We start from the raw sequence: 18,644 nt of genomic DNA, 5'->3' as shown, positions 1-18,644 counted from the left end.
AACAGAAAGCAGTAAATGATCTGCATTATTACAGTGTGTAGGGTGGGAGGCAGTTCAGCTATAATAGCTGATGTTAATTGATGTTAATATGGAGTCCAGGTAGTTATTGAAGACCCAGGTAGACTTGTAAGAAGTTCCAGTCATGAACTATCGAACTGTCAAGTCCCCAGAGAAACAGTTGCCAACACCAGTCAAGGCCAGAACCATTTTCTAGATAGAGAGAATCATTCCCAGACACCAGACGCATCCCAGAGAGACACACGGGGCATCCATGTGACGAGATCTTCAGCCAGAAGCGGGGCACCAGGATGGGTCAGACAGGTCCGGAGGGCAGAGGGAGTCTGGATCACTGGCAGCTCAGGAACGACATGTGTAGCTCGACAGAGAGAGAGAGAGAAAGAGTGAAAGGGGGGACAGGAGGAGAGAGGAAAAAGAAAGAGGGGGGGGAAGAGAAGAAGAGGAGAGATGGCAAGTTAGGTATGGTCACAGTCACACAATGTATAATGTGAATGTATATTAACTGTAGAGTGCAAGCAGAGACTCCGGCAGAACTAACTATGACAGCATAACTAAAAGGGAGAGCCAGAAGGAAACACAAACATGAGGGCTTCCTGACATGTAAAGCAAACAATCACCTCACCGTCAGCAAACCTGAGTGATCAATGAGAGTGAGGAAGACAGCATCCAAACATACCAGTTCACCATAATACTCTACGTCCATGAGTCCCCCAGATCTGCTCCTTTACCTATGGCAAATCTATTTATAAAAATGCTTGGCTAAATAAATAGGTTTTTAGCCTGGACTTAAACACTGAGACTGTGTCTGAGTCCCGAACACTATTTGGAAGACTATTCCATAACTTTGGGGCTTTGTAAGAAAAAGCTCTGCCCCCAGCTGTATTTTTCATAATACGCGGTACTGACAAGCAGCCTGCATCCTTTGATCGAAGTAGGCGTGGCGGATTGTAAGACACTAGCAGTTCGCTCAGGTACTGCGGGGCGAGACCATTTAATGCTTTATATGTCAAGAGTAGTATTTTAAAATCAATGCGAAATTTCACAGGGAGCCAATGGAGTGAAGATAAGATAGGGGTGATGTGCTCATATCTTCTGGTTCTGGTGAGGACTCTCGCTGCTGCATTCTGGACTAGCTGAAGCTTATTTATGCATCTAGCTGAACAACCAGACAGTAAGGCATTACAATAGTCCAACCTAGAGGTGATAAAAGCATGAACTAGTTTTTCTGCGTCGTTTAGCGACAATAAATTTCTTATTCTGGCAATATTTCTGAGGTGAAAGAATGCTATCCTGGTAATATTATCTACATGTGCTTCAAATGAAAGGCTGGAATCAATAATCACACCAAGGTCTTTCACTGTTGCATTTGATGGAACAGAAAGGCCATCTAAAGTTACGGTGTGATCTAAAATTTTACTCCTAGCTGTATGCGGTCCTATGACTAGAACTTCTGTCTTATCCGGATTTAGCAGAAGGAAGTTAATTAGCATCCAATTTCTTATGTCCTGCACACATTGCTCAATTTTAGTAAGCTGTTTTTTCTCATCAGGTTTTGCTGAGACATATAACTGTGTATCGTCAGCATAACAATGAAAACTAATACCATGCTTACGGATTATGTTGCCCAGAGGAAGCATGTAAAGGGAAAAAAGCAGTGGACCTAAAACTGAACCCTGCGGAACGCCAAACTCCACTAGAGAACATGCAGAATAATCACCATTTAAGTCTACATACTGATAACGATGGGTCAGATAGGATCTGAGCCAGGAGAGGGCTGTACCCTTAATTCCCACTACATTTTCTAATCTGTGAAGAAGAATAGCGTGATCAACAGTGTCAAAAGCTGCACTGAGGTCAAGTAATACAAGCATAGTTACACAACCCTGATCAGAGGCCAATAGAATGTCATTTACTACTTTAACGAGCGCTGTCTCTGTACTGTGATGAGGCCTAAAACCTGACTGATACAGTTCATGTATGCCATTTCTATGTATATATGAGCATAGCTGCTCCGCTACTATCTTTTCCAGGATCTTAGAGATAAAGGGGAGGTTTGATATTGGTCTGTAACTGGACAGCTGACAGGGGTCGAGGTCAGGTTTCTTAATTATTGGTTTGATAACTGCTAATTTAAAAGATTTTGGAACATATCCAATGCTGAGTGAAGAATTAATTATTCTCAACAGGGGTTCTATTATTGCTGGTACTATCTGTTTAAGAAAATGTGTCGGTACAGGATCTAATATACAGGTTGATGAATTTGAAGAAGAGATGAGTGAAATTAGTTCATTCTCTTCAAGGGGAGTAAAGTATTCTAGGTTCTGGTCTGACATGGCTAGATTAACATCTGCATCAATTACATTGTTCGGTTTCAAAACCTCAATTTTATGCCTAATATTTACAATTTTATTATTAAAAAAGTTCATGAAGTCCTCACTATTGCATGATGTTGTTGTGGAGATTTCTGCAGTGGTCTTATTTATCACTGAATGAGCTCCCCTTGACCAAAATTTAGAGTAACCTTTAGAGAGAAAAGAGGGTGACAGCAGCATCAGTATCTGAATTGGGTTTATTGCCAAATAAGTTGTCACATTCAATGAATTTGTCTTGGTATTATTGTGCAAACTGTTAAAAAAAAATTCCATTATGAGTAAAGCAAATATTCATTCTCATAACTAAGCTGTCTAACTAAAGCCCACAAAGCACACATGGAGCACAGCCTATTACAAATCATTTGTGTTAACCTCATTATAGCACCATTACCATGCTTAAATGTTGTTTAACATCAAACCAACACAAAAAAACATTGAAAATTGGTTGTAAAGTAAAATCTAAGTTGAATTGTTGAAGTTGTTTTGGCTTGAAGTGACAGTACATGTCTTCTGATGTATCCTCCAATTTACATATTTTATGTCTATAAGTTGTCCAGTGTACATTAATGCTGGTTGTCCCATGTGTCAGAATTGAGATTTAAATACATCTATTATTGCACATGCAGGTGTGTATTATGTGTTATTGCACATGTTTACATACTGTACATTAAATATTTGCATGAGTGCACATTTAATTAATTCAAAAGACATTTATTTATAGATGATTACTTACAGGGCCCCTAAAAAGCAATCATTTTTTAACATTTTATTGAACAGTGACAGAAACAATTTATTTATATGGGCAGCTTCTAATCTAACACATCAAACCCTGAGTGTTGAGGTCTTCTGAATGCCCTTTGGATGTAAAATATATGTAGCCAGGTGGGAATAGTACATGTAATTTCTATGTCCGCCACTAGATGGCACTGCCATTTGGGGGGCACACTTGGGGATACGGAGCGGTACCGGTGAATAAGAAAAAACACAGGAAGACAGACCGTCGGCTGCAGCAATTGTAGCACGTTATGTTTCAGGTGCATCTGATTGTTTTATCAGGTGAATATGCTGGAAAGTGTGCCTGTTGCATCAAAATCTTTCGTTGCCAATGTTAAAGAGTGTGTTATAAAGAAATAGTGTTGGATGTTCGTGGCTACTATTGTTGTTTATGTTGGATGCCAACAGATCTGTCCGGAAATGTTTACAGTGTGACTCGTGAAGAAGTCTGCCAACAGATAACCTGTGCTTAAGTGGATGCATGAAAAGTCAGTATTTTGGGAAGATTTATGCATTCATTGGTATAAAGTAAATTTTATACGAACACTGTGATATGTAAGATTGTTGACAGTGGAATGTGTCATTTCTGTTGTGTTATCAGGAAGAGCCACCACAGTTATTTTTGTATGTTTTAAATGAACAGCATTTGTTTTTTCTTTTCTTTTAATGGTTTGGTGCTAGCAATTTTGGTTAGTTTCCAATTTGAAATGTATTTGTACTAGGAGCTGAGGCTCAGTTGCTACGCCTCTCAGGTTGTGATTGTGCGTATGCAGTAGGGGAGGATTCCCAGAGACTATCATTTTATTTTCATAAAACCCCAATTTTTATTTTCAGAATAAAAAACCCCAAAAGACATTTCTGTGTCCTGTGCTGGTTCATTTTCGCCAGGCTACACAATTTGGTACCAGGAGTGGGGTTCTGCAAAATTGGTGGTGTATAAGATTTAGATTTTTGTTTATAAATCTAAGCTAGGTAAACCTTAATTGGAGTGCTAGGGTACAAAAATAAAAAATAACTGTGGTGGCAGGGACACGCGTCGTCTGGTGTTAAAGAAGTTCTTCAGCGCTGAGGCTTTCTTGGGGTTGCCGTTGGCGATCAGTAACCACGACGCTGTACATCCGATGACCGCCACGAGGATAGAGATCTTCTGAGAAGGAGCGGAGAACATCAGGACAGCCAGCTGACCAAGTTTGGAAGAGACCTTTTATATCTTGCCCTTGGTTAAAGTTTATTCCTAGACAATTAAAATGTCAGACAGAGGAAGTGATAATGAACAGACAGAGATAGATCCTGTCATTGAGCTTCAGGCCAGGTTATCTGAACTAAGTAACAAACATGACCAGGCAATGGCTAAAAACAGCTCTAAGTAGTGGCACTAATAGATCTTATGTGTACTTGCCCAGAGAACGCCCGGTCCAGCCTTTCAGTGGTGATGCTGCAGTCGATGGTCGTTCCGTTTATGAGTTTCTTGATGAGGTACACAGGGCTATTAGGTCTAGGCGCTTGGGTGACAGTGACCAGGTTGACTTCATTCTCTCTCTCCTCAGGGGTTCAGCACTGGAAGAGGTTAGATTGTGCATGGATGAGGAGCTAAGTGATCCTGATGAAATTTTCAGTTTTCTCAGAGAAGCATATGGTGAAAAGCGCAGTGTAGCACAGCTTTTACAGACATTCTATAGCCGTTACCAGCTAGAAGGCGAAGACTTCTTTGAATACTCACACGCACTATCCCAGATCCTTCGCTCAGCTCTTAAACAAAAGCTCGATGCCGTTTCTGATGCAAAGGTGGCAGTCAGAGACCAGTTTGTAGAGGGAGTCAAGGATCCTGCACTCAGAAGGGAGCTTCGGAAAATGGTCAGGGATAAGCCAGAGTCCACTCTTTTAGATGTGCGTCAGGAAGCTATCGCATGGTCTCTTGAGGAGAGACCCAGTAACACCAGAGTTGCCAAGAGCAGGAGCGTAGTGTGTGACAGTGTAGTGGAGAAAGGTCAGTGTACAGGTAGTACCCAAGATAAAGCATCTACATTGGAGGAAATCCTTAAAGTTGTTACTGAGCAAGGCAAGGCTATTGGAGAGTTAGTCAATGTGGTGAGGCAGAGTGTTGCTCTTCGGGACAAGCCAGACAAAGGTGGGAGGCCTGGCCGAAGGTTTGAGTTCACAGAGGAGGGGAAGCCTGTCTGTTTTAAATGTAAGGGAGTAGGACACATTGCCAGGGAGTGCAAACGTCCCAAGCCGCAGAGTAGGCCCACATCCAGCGATGCACATTTTCAGGGAAACTAGCTCCCTCGATTGCTGGGAGCCGGGCAATCCGAGGGGGGCTTAAAGGCTCAAAGACCCTTACTCATGAAAGATTTTTTGAACGAGCAGTTGGTAGGTGTCCAGAAGTGGAAATTGAGGTGGGTGGAGCTAAGGCTCAAGCCTTGTTGGATACGGGAAGCCAGGTTAGCACCATCTCTGAGTCATTTTTCCGACAAAACTTGCTCGGTGAGAATGAGGACATATCCCCTACAGCCAAATGGTTAATGCTAACTGCCGCTAACTCCTTGCCAATCCCTTATATAGGCTATATTGAGTTGGGTGTGCGAGCTATGGGGTTAACTGTACCAGAGTGTGGGTTTTTGGTAGTTCGGGATTTAGCTCCAGGAGACTTAGTTTCAGAAGATTCTAGGGCAGAAAGGATGGGTGCTGGGCAGCAAAGAATGAAAGAATCGTCCAAGCCTGAAAAATCGCCCCCAGTACTTATAGGAATGAATGTGATAAAGCGTTGTAGAGAGTTGGCTATTGTTAGTTTCGACTCTGTCTTTGGTGGGGAGCTAAACTCGGTTTGGAGAGAAGCGTTTCAGGGAGTACAAACACGGGACCTAGTGGGAAAGACAACGGCAGCCAGGATAGCTGGTAAAAACACTGTACATGTACCAGCAGCTTCAGTTGCTACGGTGTATGCAAAGGGACTCAGGAGGGGTCTGAATGACCAGACTTTGAGGTTATTGGAGCTTAATAATGCACCGTTACCCAGTGGTCTTGTGGTTGTCCCCACTCTTGTAGAGCCTAACAAACCGGTGTACCCAGTCCAAGTAGTAAATCTCTCACAGGAAGATTTGTGGTTGCCGTCCAGAATGAGACTTGGTGTCCTCAGTGTGGTTGAGTGTGTTGAGGAAGCAGTGGAGGTACACTTCAATCGCATATCTGCTGACCATGAGGAAGTGTCTATAGGCACAAAGAAGATGAAGACAGATGGTGAGCTACAATCATTAATAGGTCAGCTGAATATGGGTGGTTCACCAGATCAACAAGCTAAGTTAGCAGCCCTGTTAGCCCAGTATGCAGATGTTTTTGCATTCAAAGATGAGGACTTGGGTTACACCGACAAGGTCAAGCATGAGATAAATCTAGTGGATGATGTCCCAGTCACTCAACCTTACCGACGAATACCACCAACTCAGTACAAAGAGGTCAGAGAGCACATAGCACAACTGCTTAAAAAGGGTGTCATTAAAGAGAGCACTAGTGCTTATGCTTCACCTATTGTTCTTGTGAGGAAGGCCGATAACAACTTAAGGTTGTGTGTGGATTACAGGCGACTAAACTCAAAGACCAGACGTGACGCTTTTCCTCTGCCACGTATCGATGAGTGCTTTGATGCGTTGCATGGGGCAAAGTATTTCCCGACCATAGACCTTGCCAGCGGCTATCACCAGGTCACCAGGTGGCCTTTTGGACTATTTGAGTACACCCGACTTCCGTTTGGTGTTTGCAATGGGCCAGCAACCTTCCAAAGGCTCATGCAGGCCACCATGAGTGACTTGGTCTTCCAGGTAATGCTTGTATACTTGGATGATATATTAGTCTATTCACCAACCTTTGAGGACCACCTAGTGCGACTACAGACAGTGTTGAAGAGACTCAAAGAAACAGGTTTGAAGGTCAAGGTAGAGAAATGCAATTTTCTTCAGCCCAGTGTATGTTTTCTTGGTCACCAGATCTCAGCTGACGGCATTGGCACAGACCCCAATAAGGTAGCAGCAGTGAAGCAGTGGCCAATACCTGCTAAAGTCAAAGACTTAAGATCATTCTTAGGATTTTGCAGCTACTACCGGAGGTTTATGCAGGGGTTTTCCCAACTGGCTGGTCCTTTGCATAATGTGGTCAACGCATGCATTAAAGAAAACGGCCCTGGTAGGTCCAAGAGCCTATTTGAATGCCTTTGGACACCAACGTGTGAAGAGTCATTTAACCAACTGAAGGAGAGACTCACCAGTGCTCCTCTACTTGGTTATGCAGACTTCTCCCTCCCATTCGTTGTTGAGACTGATGCCAGCAGTTTGGGGCTCGGTGCAGTTCTCTACCAGTACCAGGGAGGCAAAAAACGGGTTATAGCTTATGCGAGTAGGAGGTTGAGAAATGCTGAGAAAAATGACAGGAATTACAGCAGCATGAAACTGGAGCTCCTCGCACTCAAGTGGGCTATATCAGAGAAATTTCGGGGTTACTTGTTAGGGTCTAAGTTTACTGTAATAACGGACAATAACCCTTTGTGTCACCTCAATTCAGCTAAACTTGGGGCAATTGAACAACGCTGGGTTGCTCAGTTAGCTCCTTTTGACTTTGAAGTACAGTATCGCCCTGGCCGATGTAACACTGCAGCTGACCCCCTTTCTAGGCAGCCTTTAGCAGGGGAGCAGCTACAGGCTAGAGATGATGAAGAGTTTGATGGGTGTATATCCATTTGTAATGTGGTCAGAAAGGGAACAGCTCTGGAGCCAGATCTAGTCAGTGCAGGTGTGAAGTGTTGTCAAGTTAGGCAGGTTCGTGCTGGTGTAGTTAAGCAGGGTACTGAGGTCACTGACTCCCAAGGTAATACACCAACTCTGCCGGGTTACACCAAAGACGAGTTGAAACAGTTTCAGAGCAATGACCCAACGCTTAAGTCCTTTAGACATTTCTGGGACTGGCAGAGGAAGCCCACCTATCATCAGAGAAAGAGTCTGTCCAAACCGGTCATCTCTTTGCTCAGGCAGTGGCCCAGAATAAGGGAGGTTGATGGATTACTACATCGCGTCATTGACGATGTGCATGTGGGTGAATGTCAACAGCTCCTTTTACCAGCATGTCTAAAGGAAGCTGTACTTGAGTGTGTACATGATCACATGGGGCATCAGGGAGTAGAGCGCACACAGAACTTGTTGAAGCAGAGGTGTTACTGGGTTGGGATGTATGAAGATGTGGAACAGTGGGTTAAGCAGTGTCAGAGATGCATCCTTACCAAGATGCCCCAGCCAAAGATACGTGCCCCCATGAAGCCCTTTCTAGCTTCACGGCCTCTTGAAGTTGTTGCTGTAGATTTTAGTGTGTTGGAATGTGCTTCTGATGGACGAGAGAACGTTTTGGTGGTAACAGATGTTTTTACCAAGTTCACACAGGCATTTCCAACACGTGATCAGAAAGCAGATACTACGGCCAAGGTCCTCCTCCGGGAGTGGTTTATGAAGTATGGTGTGCCTGAGAGGTTACATTCAGATCAGGGCAGAAACTTTGAGAGTGAAGTCATTCAGGAGCTGTGCAAGTTATATGGGGTGAAGAAAACTCGCACCACACCTCACCATCCGCAGGGCAACGCACAGTGTGAGCGTTTTAATAGGACGCTTCACGACCTTTTGCGCGCTTTGCCACCGGAAAAGAAACGCCGTTGGCCTGAACATTTGCCAGAAATTGTCTATGCCTATAATGTAACTCCTCATGCCACGACAGGGCACTCGCCTTACTACCTCATGTTTGGGGTACACCCGCACCTTCCAGTAGATGCTTTGCTTGGTCAGGAACAGGTGCTGGATAAGAAACAGGACTGGCTCACAGTCCATCAGGAGCGCTTAAAAGAAGCACACCATAGAGCGAAGCAGTTTGCTGAGCAAAAAGCTCAAGAGAGAGTCCAGCAGGAGCAGGGCAAGGTTTATTGTCCCCCGGTAGAAGTAGGTCAGCTAGTTTACCTACGTCACTGGCCACAGGGGAGAAACAAAATTCAAGATGCTTGGGGCCCTACCATATACAGGGTTGTTGAGGTTCAGGGCAGTACGCATACAGTAGAGCCAGTAGAGGGTGGTCCAACAAAGAGAGTCCACCGAGCCAACCTTAGGCCTTGTGCTGGGCCTGTTCCAACACCCAGGAAGTCGAGAAGTAATGTTCCCATTACTATGACCACCCCTGCTACTGAGAGTGTAGTAGAACTCCCGGATCTAGACCCGGAGTATGTGGTGTTGGAAGAAGCCACGTGCCTGGATCTGGACCAGATAGAGGGGAGAGAGAGAGATGAAGTCCCTGATGAGAACAGTGAGGTTTCCGAATTTGTGGACCTTAGGGTGCCTGAAGCCATTGCACCTTCTGTTACTGAAATGGTGTCTCAACCAGAGTTGCATGTCCCAGCAAAACACCGCAGATCTGATAGGGAAGATAAGGTTACCGCACCCATTCCCGCACCTCGCCGGAGTCAGAGAGTAAATGCAGGAGTGCATTCTAACCCACATCACATCCCTAAGTCAGCATGTAATGCCATAACATTAAGTCCTGAGGTACTGTCACAGCTGTTGACAAGTATGGGTGCTGCATTTTTTAGGGAAGCAGTAAATGAGGTAAAAATTTTGAGCTAAGTCACCGAGGACGATGACTTCTTAGCAGGGGAGAATGTAGCCAGGTGGGAATAGTACATGTAATTTCTATGTCCGCCACTAGATGGCACTGCCATTTGGGGGGCACACTTGGGGATACGGAGCGGTACCGGTGAATAAGAAAAAACACAGGAAGACAGACCGTCGGCTGCAGCAATTGTAGCACGTTATGTTTCAGGTGCATCTGATTGTTTTATCAGGTGAATATGCTGGAAAGTGTGCCTGTTGCATCAAAATCTTTCGTTGCCAATGTTAAAGAGTGTGTTATAAAGAAATAGTGTTGGATGTTAGTGGCTACTATTGTTGTTTATGTTGGATGCCAACAGATCTGTCCGGAAATGTTTACAGTGTGACTCGTGAAGAAGTCTGCCAACAGATAACCTGTGCTTAAGTGGATGCATGAAAAGTCAGTATTTTGGGAAGATTTATGCATTCATTGGTATAAAGTAAATTTTATACGAACACTGTGATATGTAAGATTGTTGACAGTGGAATGTGTCATTTCTGTTGTGTTATCAGGAAGAGCCACCACAGTTATTTTTGTATGTTTTAAATGAACAGCATTTGTTTTTTCTTTTCTTTTAATGGTTTGGTGCTAGCAATTTTGGTTAGTTTCCAATTTGAAATGTATTTGTACTAGGAGCTGAGGCTCAGTTGCTACGCCTCTCAGGTTGTGATTGTGCGTATGCAGTAGGGGAGGATTCCCAGAGACTATCATTTTATTTTCATAAAACCCCAATTTTTATTTTCAGAATAAAAAACCCCAAAAGACATTTCTGTGTCCTGTGCTGGTTCATTTTCGCCAGGCTACATATATAACAGGTGTGATGAATGCATCAGTGATTGGCATGCACTCAAATCTTTTTTTATTCCATAGGGCTCACTACCTAGGTGGCCTTCCCTTCTGCAGGTGATAGGGGTTGCTAAATCCCAGGAAATATTCATTAATGGACTTTGGACTTGCTCTTTAAGGGAAGCTCTGCTTTTCTGGAGAGTCCGGAAGTCTGGTGAAACCTGTCTGAAAGTTCAGAGAAAGTGCGTGGCACGTTAACGCCAGGAAAAAGACAGAAGCAGAAGTGAGCGTGTGAGCTGTATCAGTGCTTTCAGTTTTGTTTGAAAGCCAGGCATTGCCACACAGTCACCAAAAGGGAAAAGACCACTGACTTGATGTTAAGGTCCCCATTAGCAGTCAGGAGAGTCACCCAGACATCGGATGGTCATGTGAGGGCCCACCAAAAGATGGCTGTGTGGGGCTTGGACACCATTGAGGAGTCCAATAAGAAATTGTAGATATTTTCTGTAAGAACTCGCCTCATGTCTGTGGTGCACCCCCAGCCAAGGTGTTCACCTTTACACAGGGTTCATCTTTTTACTGATCTCCTAAAAAAAAAAAAAAAACTTTAATGTTTGTATATAATTAACCTTCATTTTTGACAGTTGCACTAGATTTAATCTGACATTTTAATATAAAAGAGAATGTGCATGGATGACTAAAACAATGAAAAGTTGAGATAAATTCAACTCCCTTCCTCCTGATATAATTTGTATGGATGTGCGCTCTTAGTCTGAATAAAGTAAGAAAGCAATCAGAGCTCTTCTGTCCAAACTCCATAGCAATCAGGTTTTATGATTGTTATAGCAGAGCTGTACGCATGCTGTAATGTGATTTGAGAGGATCACAATGAGGTGCTGAAAAGACCTAAGGTTCTATTAAAATAATATGAATTGTCAGGCAGAGCATATGGATTTGTACAGGCAGTGTACAATAAAAATGACAAGCCGTAAAAACAGGGCAGTCCAGGACTATATAATTGTTTGCATATGGAGATTAACACTAGAAGCGCCGCGCCAGTGTCACCTACTAAAAGCGCCGTTCAGCGGTCATTTGACCGCCTATTGTTTTGAATGGGAAGCTGCTGCTGACACACAATGATCGCTAGATGGCGCTTTCACCCAAAGCAAATAGTTTAGCTCCAAGATCAACTTGCACTTGGACAATGCGCCATTCATTCCCGCGTTGATAATCAGCGGTATCTTTTTTTCATATTCAACTGAGAAAACCTACTACAGAGTCTCTAAGGGGACAAAGGAAGAGGGGAAAAACAAGTCAGACGGAAAAAACAAGTCATGTTTGGAATTATAACCCAAAGTTTTTGACTTTTTTCTGCCGTTTTTTCTCCTCCTTTGTCCACCTAGGGGCTTCGTACCATAACAAAAAGGAAAGCTCTACTTAATTTTATATCGTATGGAGAAAATGTTATTAGTTTGTTCATTCTATTTGAAGCTTCTGAACGTCTCGGAGCAGCGATTTAGTTCTGAACTCGCTTCCGTGAAATTATCGCTAAAACGATATTAAATTTGAATAAATCAGATCTACTACAGCAAATAATAAACTATGCTATGTCATAACCGAAGCAAACACAACGAATATGTCTCGTTTCGTTCAGTGTTGCTAGGCAACGGACCACGCGCCCAATCGGTTCACTTGGCCGCGGTGTATTATAAACCTGCGGGATGTTTCACTGCTTATGTTCATGTAATAAAAGCGAGGGAAATGTGGAAGTGATGTGTGGCCACTGAATGAGAACTAAATCAAAGATTTCAGTAACTACACTGAGTGTAACATCTGCATAGTGACACTAAACAGCTGAACAACTTCACTTTCCCGTTTACCTCTGAGAAAAAAAAAGCTGTATTTTGTTTGTTTATATGTTTATAAAAGTACACGAAGTAGGCGCGCGCGCGCACGCACACACACACACACACACCTCCCCTGAGCCCTCGGTCAACATCTATTGACCGTCGATATGCAAATGAGTCAAGACGTAGCCTAACGTGGTGTCGTGTCGGATTTCAGCGGTCAAAGAAAGTGGAAAGACTTTGAAGTAGTTGCAGCGTTTTTTTTCAGTTACAACAAGCACAGCGATGAGTCCACGTTGTTTCACTGGTTATGACATAGTGACACTAAACAGCTGAACAACTTCACTTTTCCGTTTACCTCTGAGAAAAAAAAGCTGTATTTAGTTTGTTTATATTCAGAGTAACACCTTCCAACCACCTCTCATAGTCTATTGTTAGTTTTAATGATTTGGCTGAAACTAATTATCACTACATAAGTACCCCAACACCCCTGATCATGAGTTTCAGCTGAAACTAATTCTATACATGCAACAGAAAATGTAGATGCAGATTCCAAATGTATAAAGATATATATATATATATATATAGCATGTGTGTGTATTCGATGCATGCTATATATATGTGTGTGTAATCGAGGCTGGCTCTATTCAGGGGCAAGAGGGGCAGCGCTCAACTAAATGTCTGCACATGTTAATATATTACTAAAATTAATATATTACAAGTTGATAAACTGATCTGCGGTAGCAGAGAAATCCGCTGAAAAAGGGACACTACACAATAAGGTATTAGATGTCCCTCATGTCTCTGTCCCTCTGCTGTGCGTATTCATTCACAGGCTGCAGCGCGTGCGCGCTCACACACACACACGCACACCTCCCCTGAAGCAGTTGCGGCGTTTTTCAGTTACAACAAGCACAGCGATGAGTATAAGAATAAAATAAGGTATCAGTTTGGTCTGTGTAGTTAGTGCCCTACAGAATAGAATAAATGAATGAATAACACATTCCAACCACCTCTCAAAAGAGTGCCATAGTTTTGCAAAAATACTTGCAAAACATCAGCATACATTGGAGGGAATTTCTGAGGTGGTCAGTGATTGAGGCACGGTCGTTCGGAGGGGGTTGTGATCACACCTACAGTTCTTTTGTTCTAAGCTGTTGGTCAAATATCTCTCCACTTGAAATGGAAGCACAAAATTGAGGGGCAACATGCAAGGGATTTCAGCATCTCGACGCACAGTAGAAGCTGTTTGTAAAGAAGACACTCTTTGTTTTTTTATTTTGTAATTTTTCTCGTGTTTACCTTGTACTGTACAATATATATTCATTTTATTAATGAATTGCTGTGAATAAACTACATATGCAGTTGATTTACCAGAAAGGACTTTTCAGTTTTTGTGTGCTAAACTAAACTTCAGGGTCAAGTAATAGCGATTTTATTTAAAAAGTATATTAAGAAAAAGAGAAACACTAAGGGAAAGATTAAGAAACACGCTGAAGCGGAATATATATATATAGCATGTATCTTTATACATTTGGAATCTGCATCTACATTTTCTGTTGCATGTATAGAATTAGTTTCAGCTGAAACTCATGATCAGGGGTGTTGGGGTACTTATGTAGTGATAATTAGTTTCAGCCAAATCATTAAAACTAACAATAGACTATGAGAGGTGGTTGGAAGGTGTTACTCTGAATATAAACAAACTAAATACAGCTTTTTTTTTTCTCAGAGGTAAACAGAAAAGTGAAGTTGTTCAGCTGTTTAGTGTCACTATGTCATAACCAGTGAAACAACGTGGACTCATTGCTGTGCTTGTTGTAACTGAAAAAAAACACTGGAACTGTTTCAAAGTCTTTCCACTTTCTTTGACCGCTGAAATCCGACACGACACCACGTTAGGCTACGTCTTGACTCATTTGCATATCGACGGTCATTAGATGTTGACCGAGGGCTCAGGGGAGGTGTGTGTGTGTGTGTGTGTCTGTGCGCGCGCGCGCGCGCCTACTTCTTGTACTTTTATGAACATTCTACATATAAACAAACAACATACAGCTTTTTTTTTTCTCAGAGGTAAACGGGAAAGTGAAGGTGTTCAGCTGTTTAGTGTCACTATGCAGATGTTACACTCAGTGTAGTTACCGAAATCTTTGATTTAGTTCTCATTCAGTGGCCACACATCACTTCCACATTTCCCTCGCTTTTATGCATAAGCAGTGAAACAATTCGCAGGTTTATAATACACCGCGGCCAAGTGAACCACGTTCCCGCCGATTAGGCGCGTGGTCCGTTGCCTAGCAACACTGAACGAAACGAGGCATAATCGTGGTGTTTGCTTCGGTTATGATTTATTTACATTCAATAATGAGGCTTTATATCCTCAGGAGGGGTCATTACATATGTAATATGTAAAACAATATTGTTTTAGAGATAATTTCACGGAAGCTTCTAACAGAACGAACAAACTAACTAATTTTCTCAAAACCTTATAAAATTAAGTAAAGCGAAATTCCCTAAATGTCCTTATAAAATATCGCTGATTATCAACGCCAGAACGAATGGCGAATTGTCGATATTTTACGGAAGCATATATATATATATATATATATGTGTGTGTGTGTATATATATATATGTGTGTGTGTATATATATATATATATGTGTGTGTGTGTATATATATATATATATATATAAAAACTGCATAATGAAACCTGAGATAGTTACACATACGCACTGAATGACGCATAGATAGTATGCGCGATTCCTTGCGCCATCTGCTGAGAGAAATGAGAATCGCGGGTTGGAAAAGACAGGAAACGTCATGCCGCCGCGCAGCTGTCAGCGATTTCACGTAAATAAGAGCAAAATAGCTTTATACTGGCTTTTACTGGTGCGATTTTTAAAATTTAAGCATACAGGGTGATTAAGCTCACAGAACTAGGAAAAGTCATGAAAGGAGGGTCCTGGAAATTGATCGAGTGTGAAGTATTTTTTTTTTTTTACCCCCTTGCGGTCAAATGACCGCTGCTCGGCGCTTCTAGTGTTAAGGAGCTAAAAAAAAACACTAATTTATTTGAAACTAAATTTAGATTAAGCAATCAACACAGTGAAGCATTTAAAACATCCTTTAAAAATATTTCATTAAAATGAATTGTCTAACTAATTTTTTATCAGGGTTTGGTAGCAGTGTGTAGTATTGTGTCGCACCATTGTTGATGCTATCATGTGACCATCAAAAAAGAAACAAATATTTTTTAAGTGTATTTACATTCATCAAAGAACACTTGATTTGAAATGCCATATACATTTCGTACTTGCTATGTAACAATTTCCACACCTTAAACCCCCTCATAATGCAAACACCCATAAGAACCCTCATATATATATATATATATATATATATATATATAAATAAAATGACTTTATTAGAAGTCACACTACCATTAAAAATGTGAATTTGAATCCACTCAAGAGCTTATTGATAGGCTCTAATTAAAATGCTATTTGTCCAAGGCATAATACACCTCCTGTGGGACACATACTGAATTGTATGAAGCACATGGATTGGATTTCCCATAATCACTGATGCATCAGTCTGAGCATACAGTAGGAGCACTCAGACAGACAGTTATACAGTATATTTTTTTTATATGTGCTGCAAATTGCATTAGACACCCAGCTAACTTCTACGCCTTTCCAAACCATTTTTATCAGGCCACAAAAATTATCTTTTACCATTACATCAACGAGTTCTTCAAAAGCAAAATTCTTTATGGTGATATGTAAAATGTCTGACATAATCTATCTGGAGCACTCTGTGATCAAAGAATGGGGGTATAATGTACAGGATAATGAAATTCACAAAACACAGTTGTTAAATGCTCAATTCTGATTAGAAAGAAAGTGTTGGTTTATTTTTTTACAACAGCTTTGACAGCAGCAGGAAGCATAATGCTGTATGATGTTGTCAAAACACAAGAATGGAAAAGCATTGTTTTTAAAAGAATTGTTTAAATAAAATTATATTGGTTTAATGTTTTATTAATTTACCCAATACGATGTTGAAAAGTGAAGTTCAGCAATTTTATTAAATTATTAACATACGTTTGCAGACTGCTATAAAAAGAAGAGGGGATTCCACACATTGGTAAACATGGCTTTGTCTCAACTTATTTTAAAATGATACCATGTCTCAGTTTAAACATTTGATATGCCATCTATGTTGTATTCTAAATAAAATATAAAAATTTTAAACTTGCACATCTTTCTTCTTCTTTCTTCTTTGTCTTTCGGCTGTTCCCTTTCAGGGGTCGCCACAGCGAATCATCTGCCTCCATCTAACCCTATCCTCTGCATCCTCTTCTCTCACACCAACTAACTTCATGTCCTCTCTCACTGCATCCATAAATCTCCTCTTTGGTCTTCCTCTAGACCTTCTGCCTGGCAGTTCTAACCTCAGCGTCCTTCTACCGATATATTCACAATCTCTCCTCTGAACATGCCCAAACCACCTCAATCTGGCCTCTCTGACTTTATCTCCAAAACATCTAACGTGGGTTGTCCCTCTGATAAACTCATTCTTAATCCTATCCATCCTTGTCACTCCCAAAGAGAACCTCAACATCTTCAGCTCTGCTACCTCCAACTCTGCCTCCTGTCTTTTCTTCAGCGCCACTGTCTCTAAGCCGTAGAGCATCGCTGGTCTCACCACTGTACTGTACACCTTTCCTTTCATTCTCGCTGATACTCTTTTATCGCACAACACACCTGACACTTTTCTCCACCCATTCCAACCTGCCTGTACCCGCCTCTTCACCTCCTTTTCACACTCTCCGTTGCTCTGGACCGTTGACCCTAAGTACTTAAAATCCTGCACCTTCTTTACCTCTGCTCCCTGTAGCCTCACCGATCCTCCTGGGTCCCTCTCATTTACACACATGTATTCCGTCTTGCTGCGGCTAACCTTCATTCCTCTGCTTTCCAGAGCATACCTCCACCTCTCCAAATTTTCCTCCACCTGTTCCCTGCTCTCGCTACAGAGCACAATGTCATCTGCAAACATCATAGTCCATGGGGACTCCTGTCTTACCTCATCTGTCATCCTGTCCATCACCAGAGCAAACAAAAAGGGGCTTAGAGCCGATCCTTGATGCAGACCCACCTCCACCTTAAACTCTTCTGTCACACCTACAGCACATCTTACCACTGTCTTACAGCTCTCATACATGTCCTGCACCACTCTAACATACTTCTCTGCCACTCCAGACTTCCTCATACAATACCACAGCTCCTCTCTTGGCACCCTGTCATACGCTTTCTCTAAATCTAAAAAGACACAATGCAACTCCCTGTTACCTTCTCTGTACTTCTCCGCCAGCATCCTCAAAGCAAATACTGCATCTGATGTACTCTTTCTAGGCATAAAACCATATTGCTGCTCACATATGCTCACCTCTGCCCTTAACCTAGCTTCCACTACTCTTTCCCACAGCTTCATTGTCTGGCTCATTAGCTTTATACATCTATAATTGCCACAGCTTTGCACATCTCCCTTGTTCTTAAAAATTGGCACCAATACACTTCTCCTCCATTCCTCTGGAATCCTCTCACTCTCCAAGATCTTGTTAAACAAACTTGTCAAAAACTCTACTGCCACCTCTCCTAAGCACTTCCATACCTCCACAGGTATTTCATCAGGACCAACAGCCTTTCCACTCTTCATCCTCTTCAACGCCCTTCTCACCCCACTTCTACCAATATTTGCTACTTCCTGTTCCACAACAGTCACCTCTTCTACTCTTTGTTCTCTTTTGTTTTCCTCATTCATCAACTCCTTAAAGTACTCCTTCCATCTTCCCATCACCCTCCTGGCATCTGTCAGTACATTTCCATCTCTATCTTTAATCACTCTAACCTGCTGCACATCCTTCCCATCTCTATCTCTCTGCCTTGCCAACCTGTACAGATCCACCTCTCCCTCCTTACTGTCAAGCCTAGCATACAAGTCCTCGTATGCTCTTTGTTTGGCCTTTGCCACCTCTACCTTCACCTTACTCTGCATCTCCCTGTACTTCTGTCTACTCTCTTCAGTCCTCTCAGTGTCCCACTTCTTCTTAGCTAGCCTCTTTCCCTGTATACACTCCTGGACTTCCTCATTCCACCACCAAGTCTCCTTGTCCACT

The sequence above is a fragment of the Clarias gariepinus genome, chromosome 7 (genome assembly GCF_024256425.1).
Source record: "Clarias gariepinus isolate MV-2021 ecotype Netherlands chromosome 7, CGAR_prim_01v2, whole genome shotgun sequence".
NCBI lineage: Eukaryota > Metazoa > Chordata > Actinopteri > Siluriformes > Clariidae > Clarias > Clarias gariepinus.
This window is presented reverse-complemented; position numbering follows the sequence as displayed.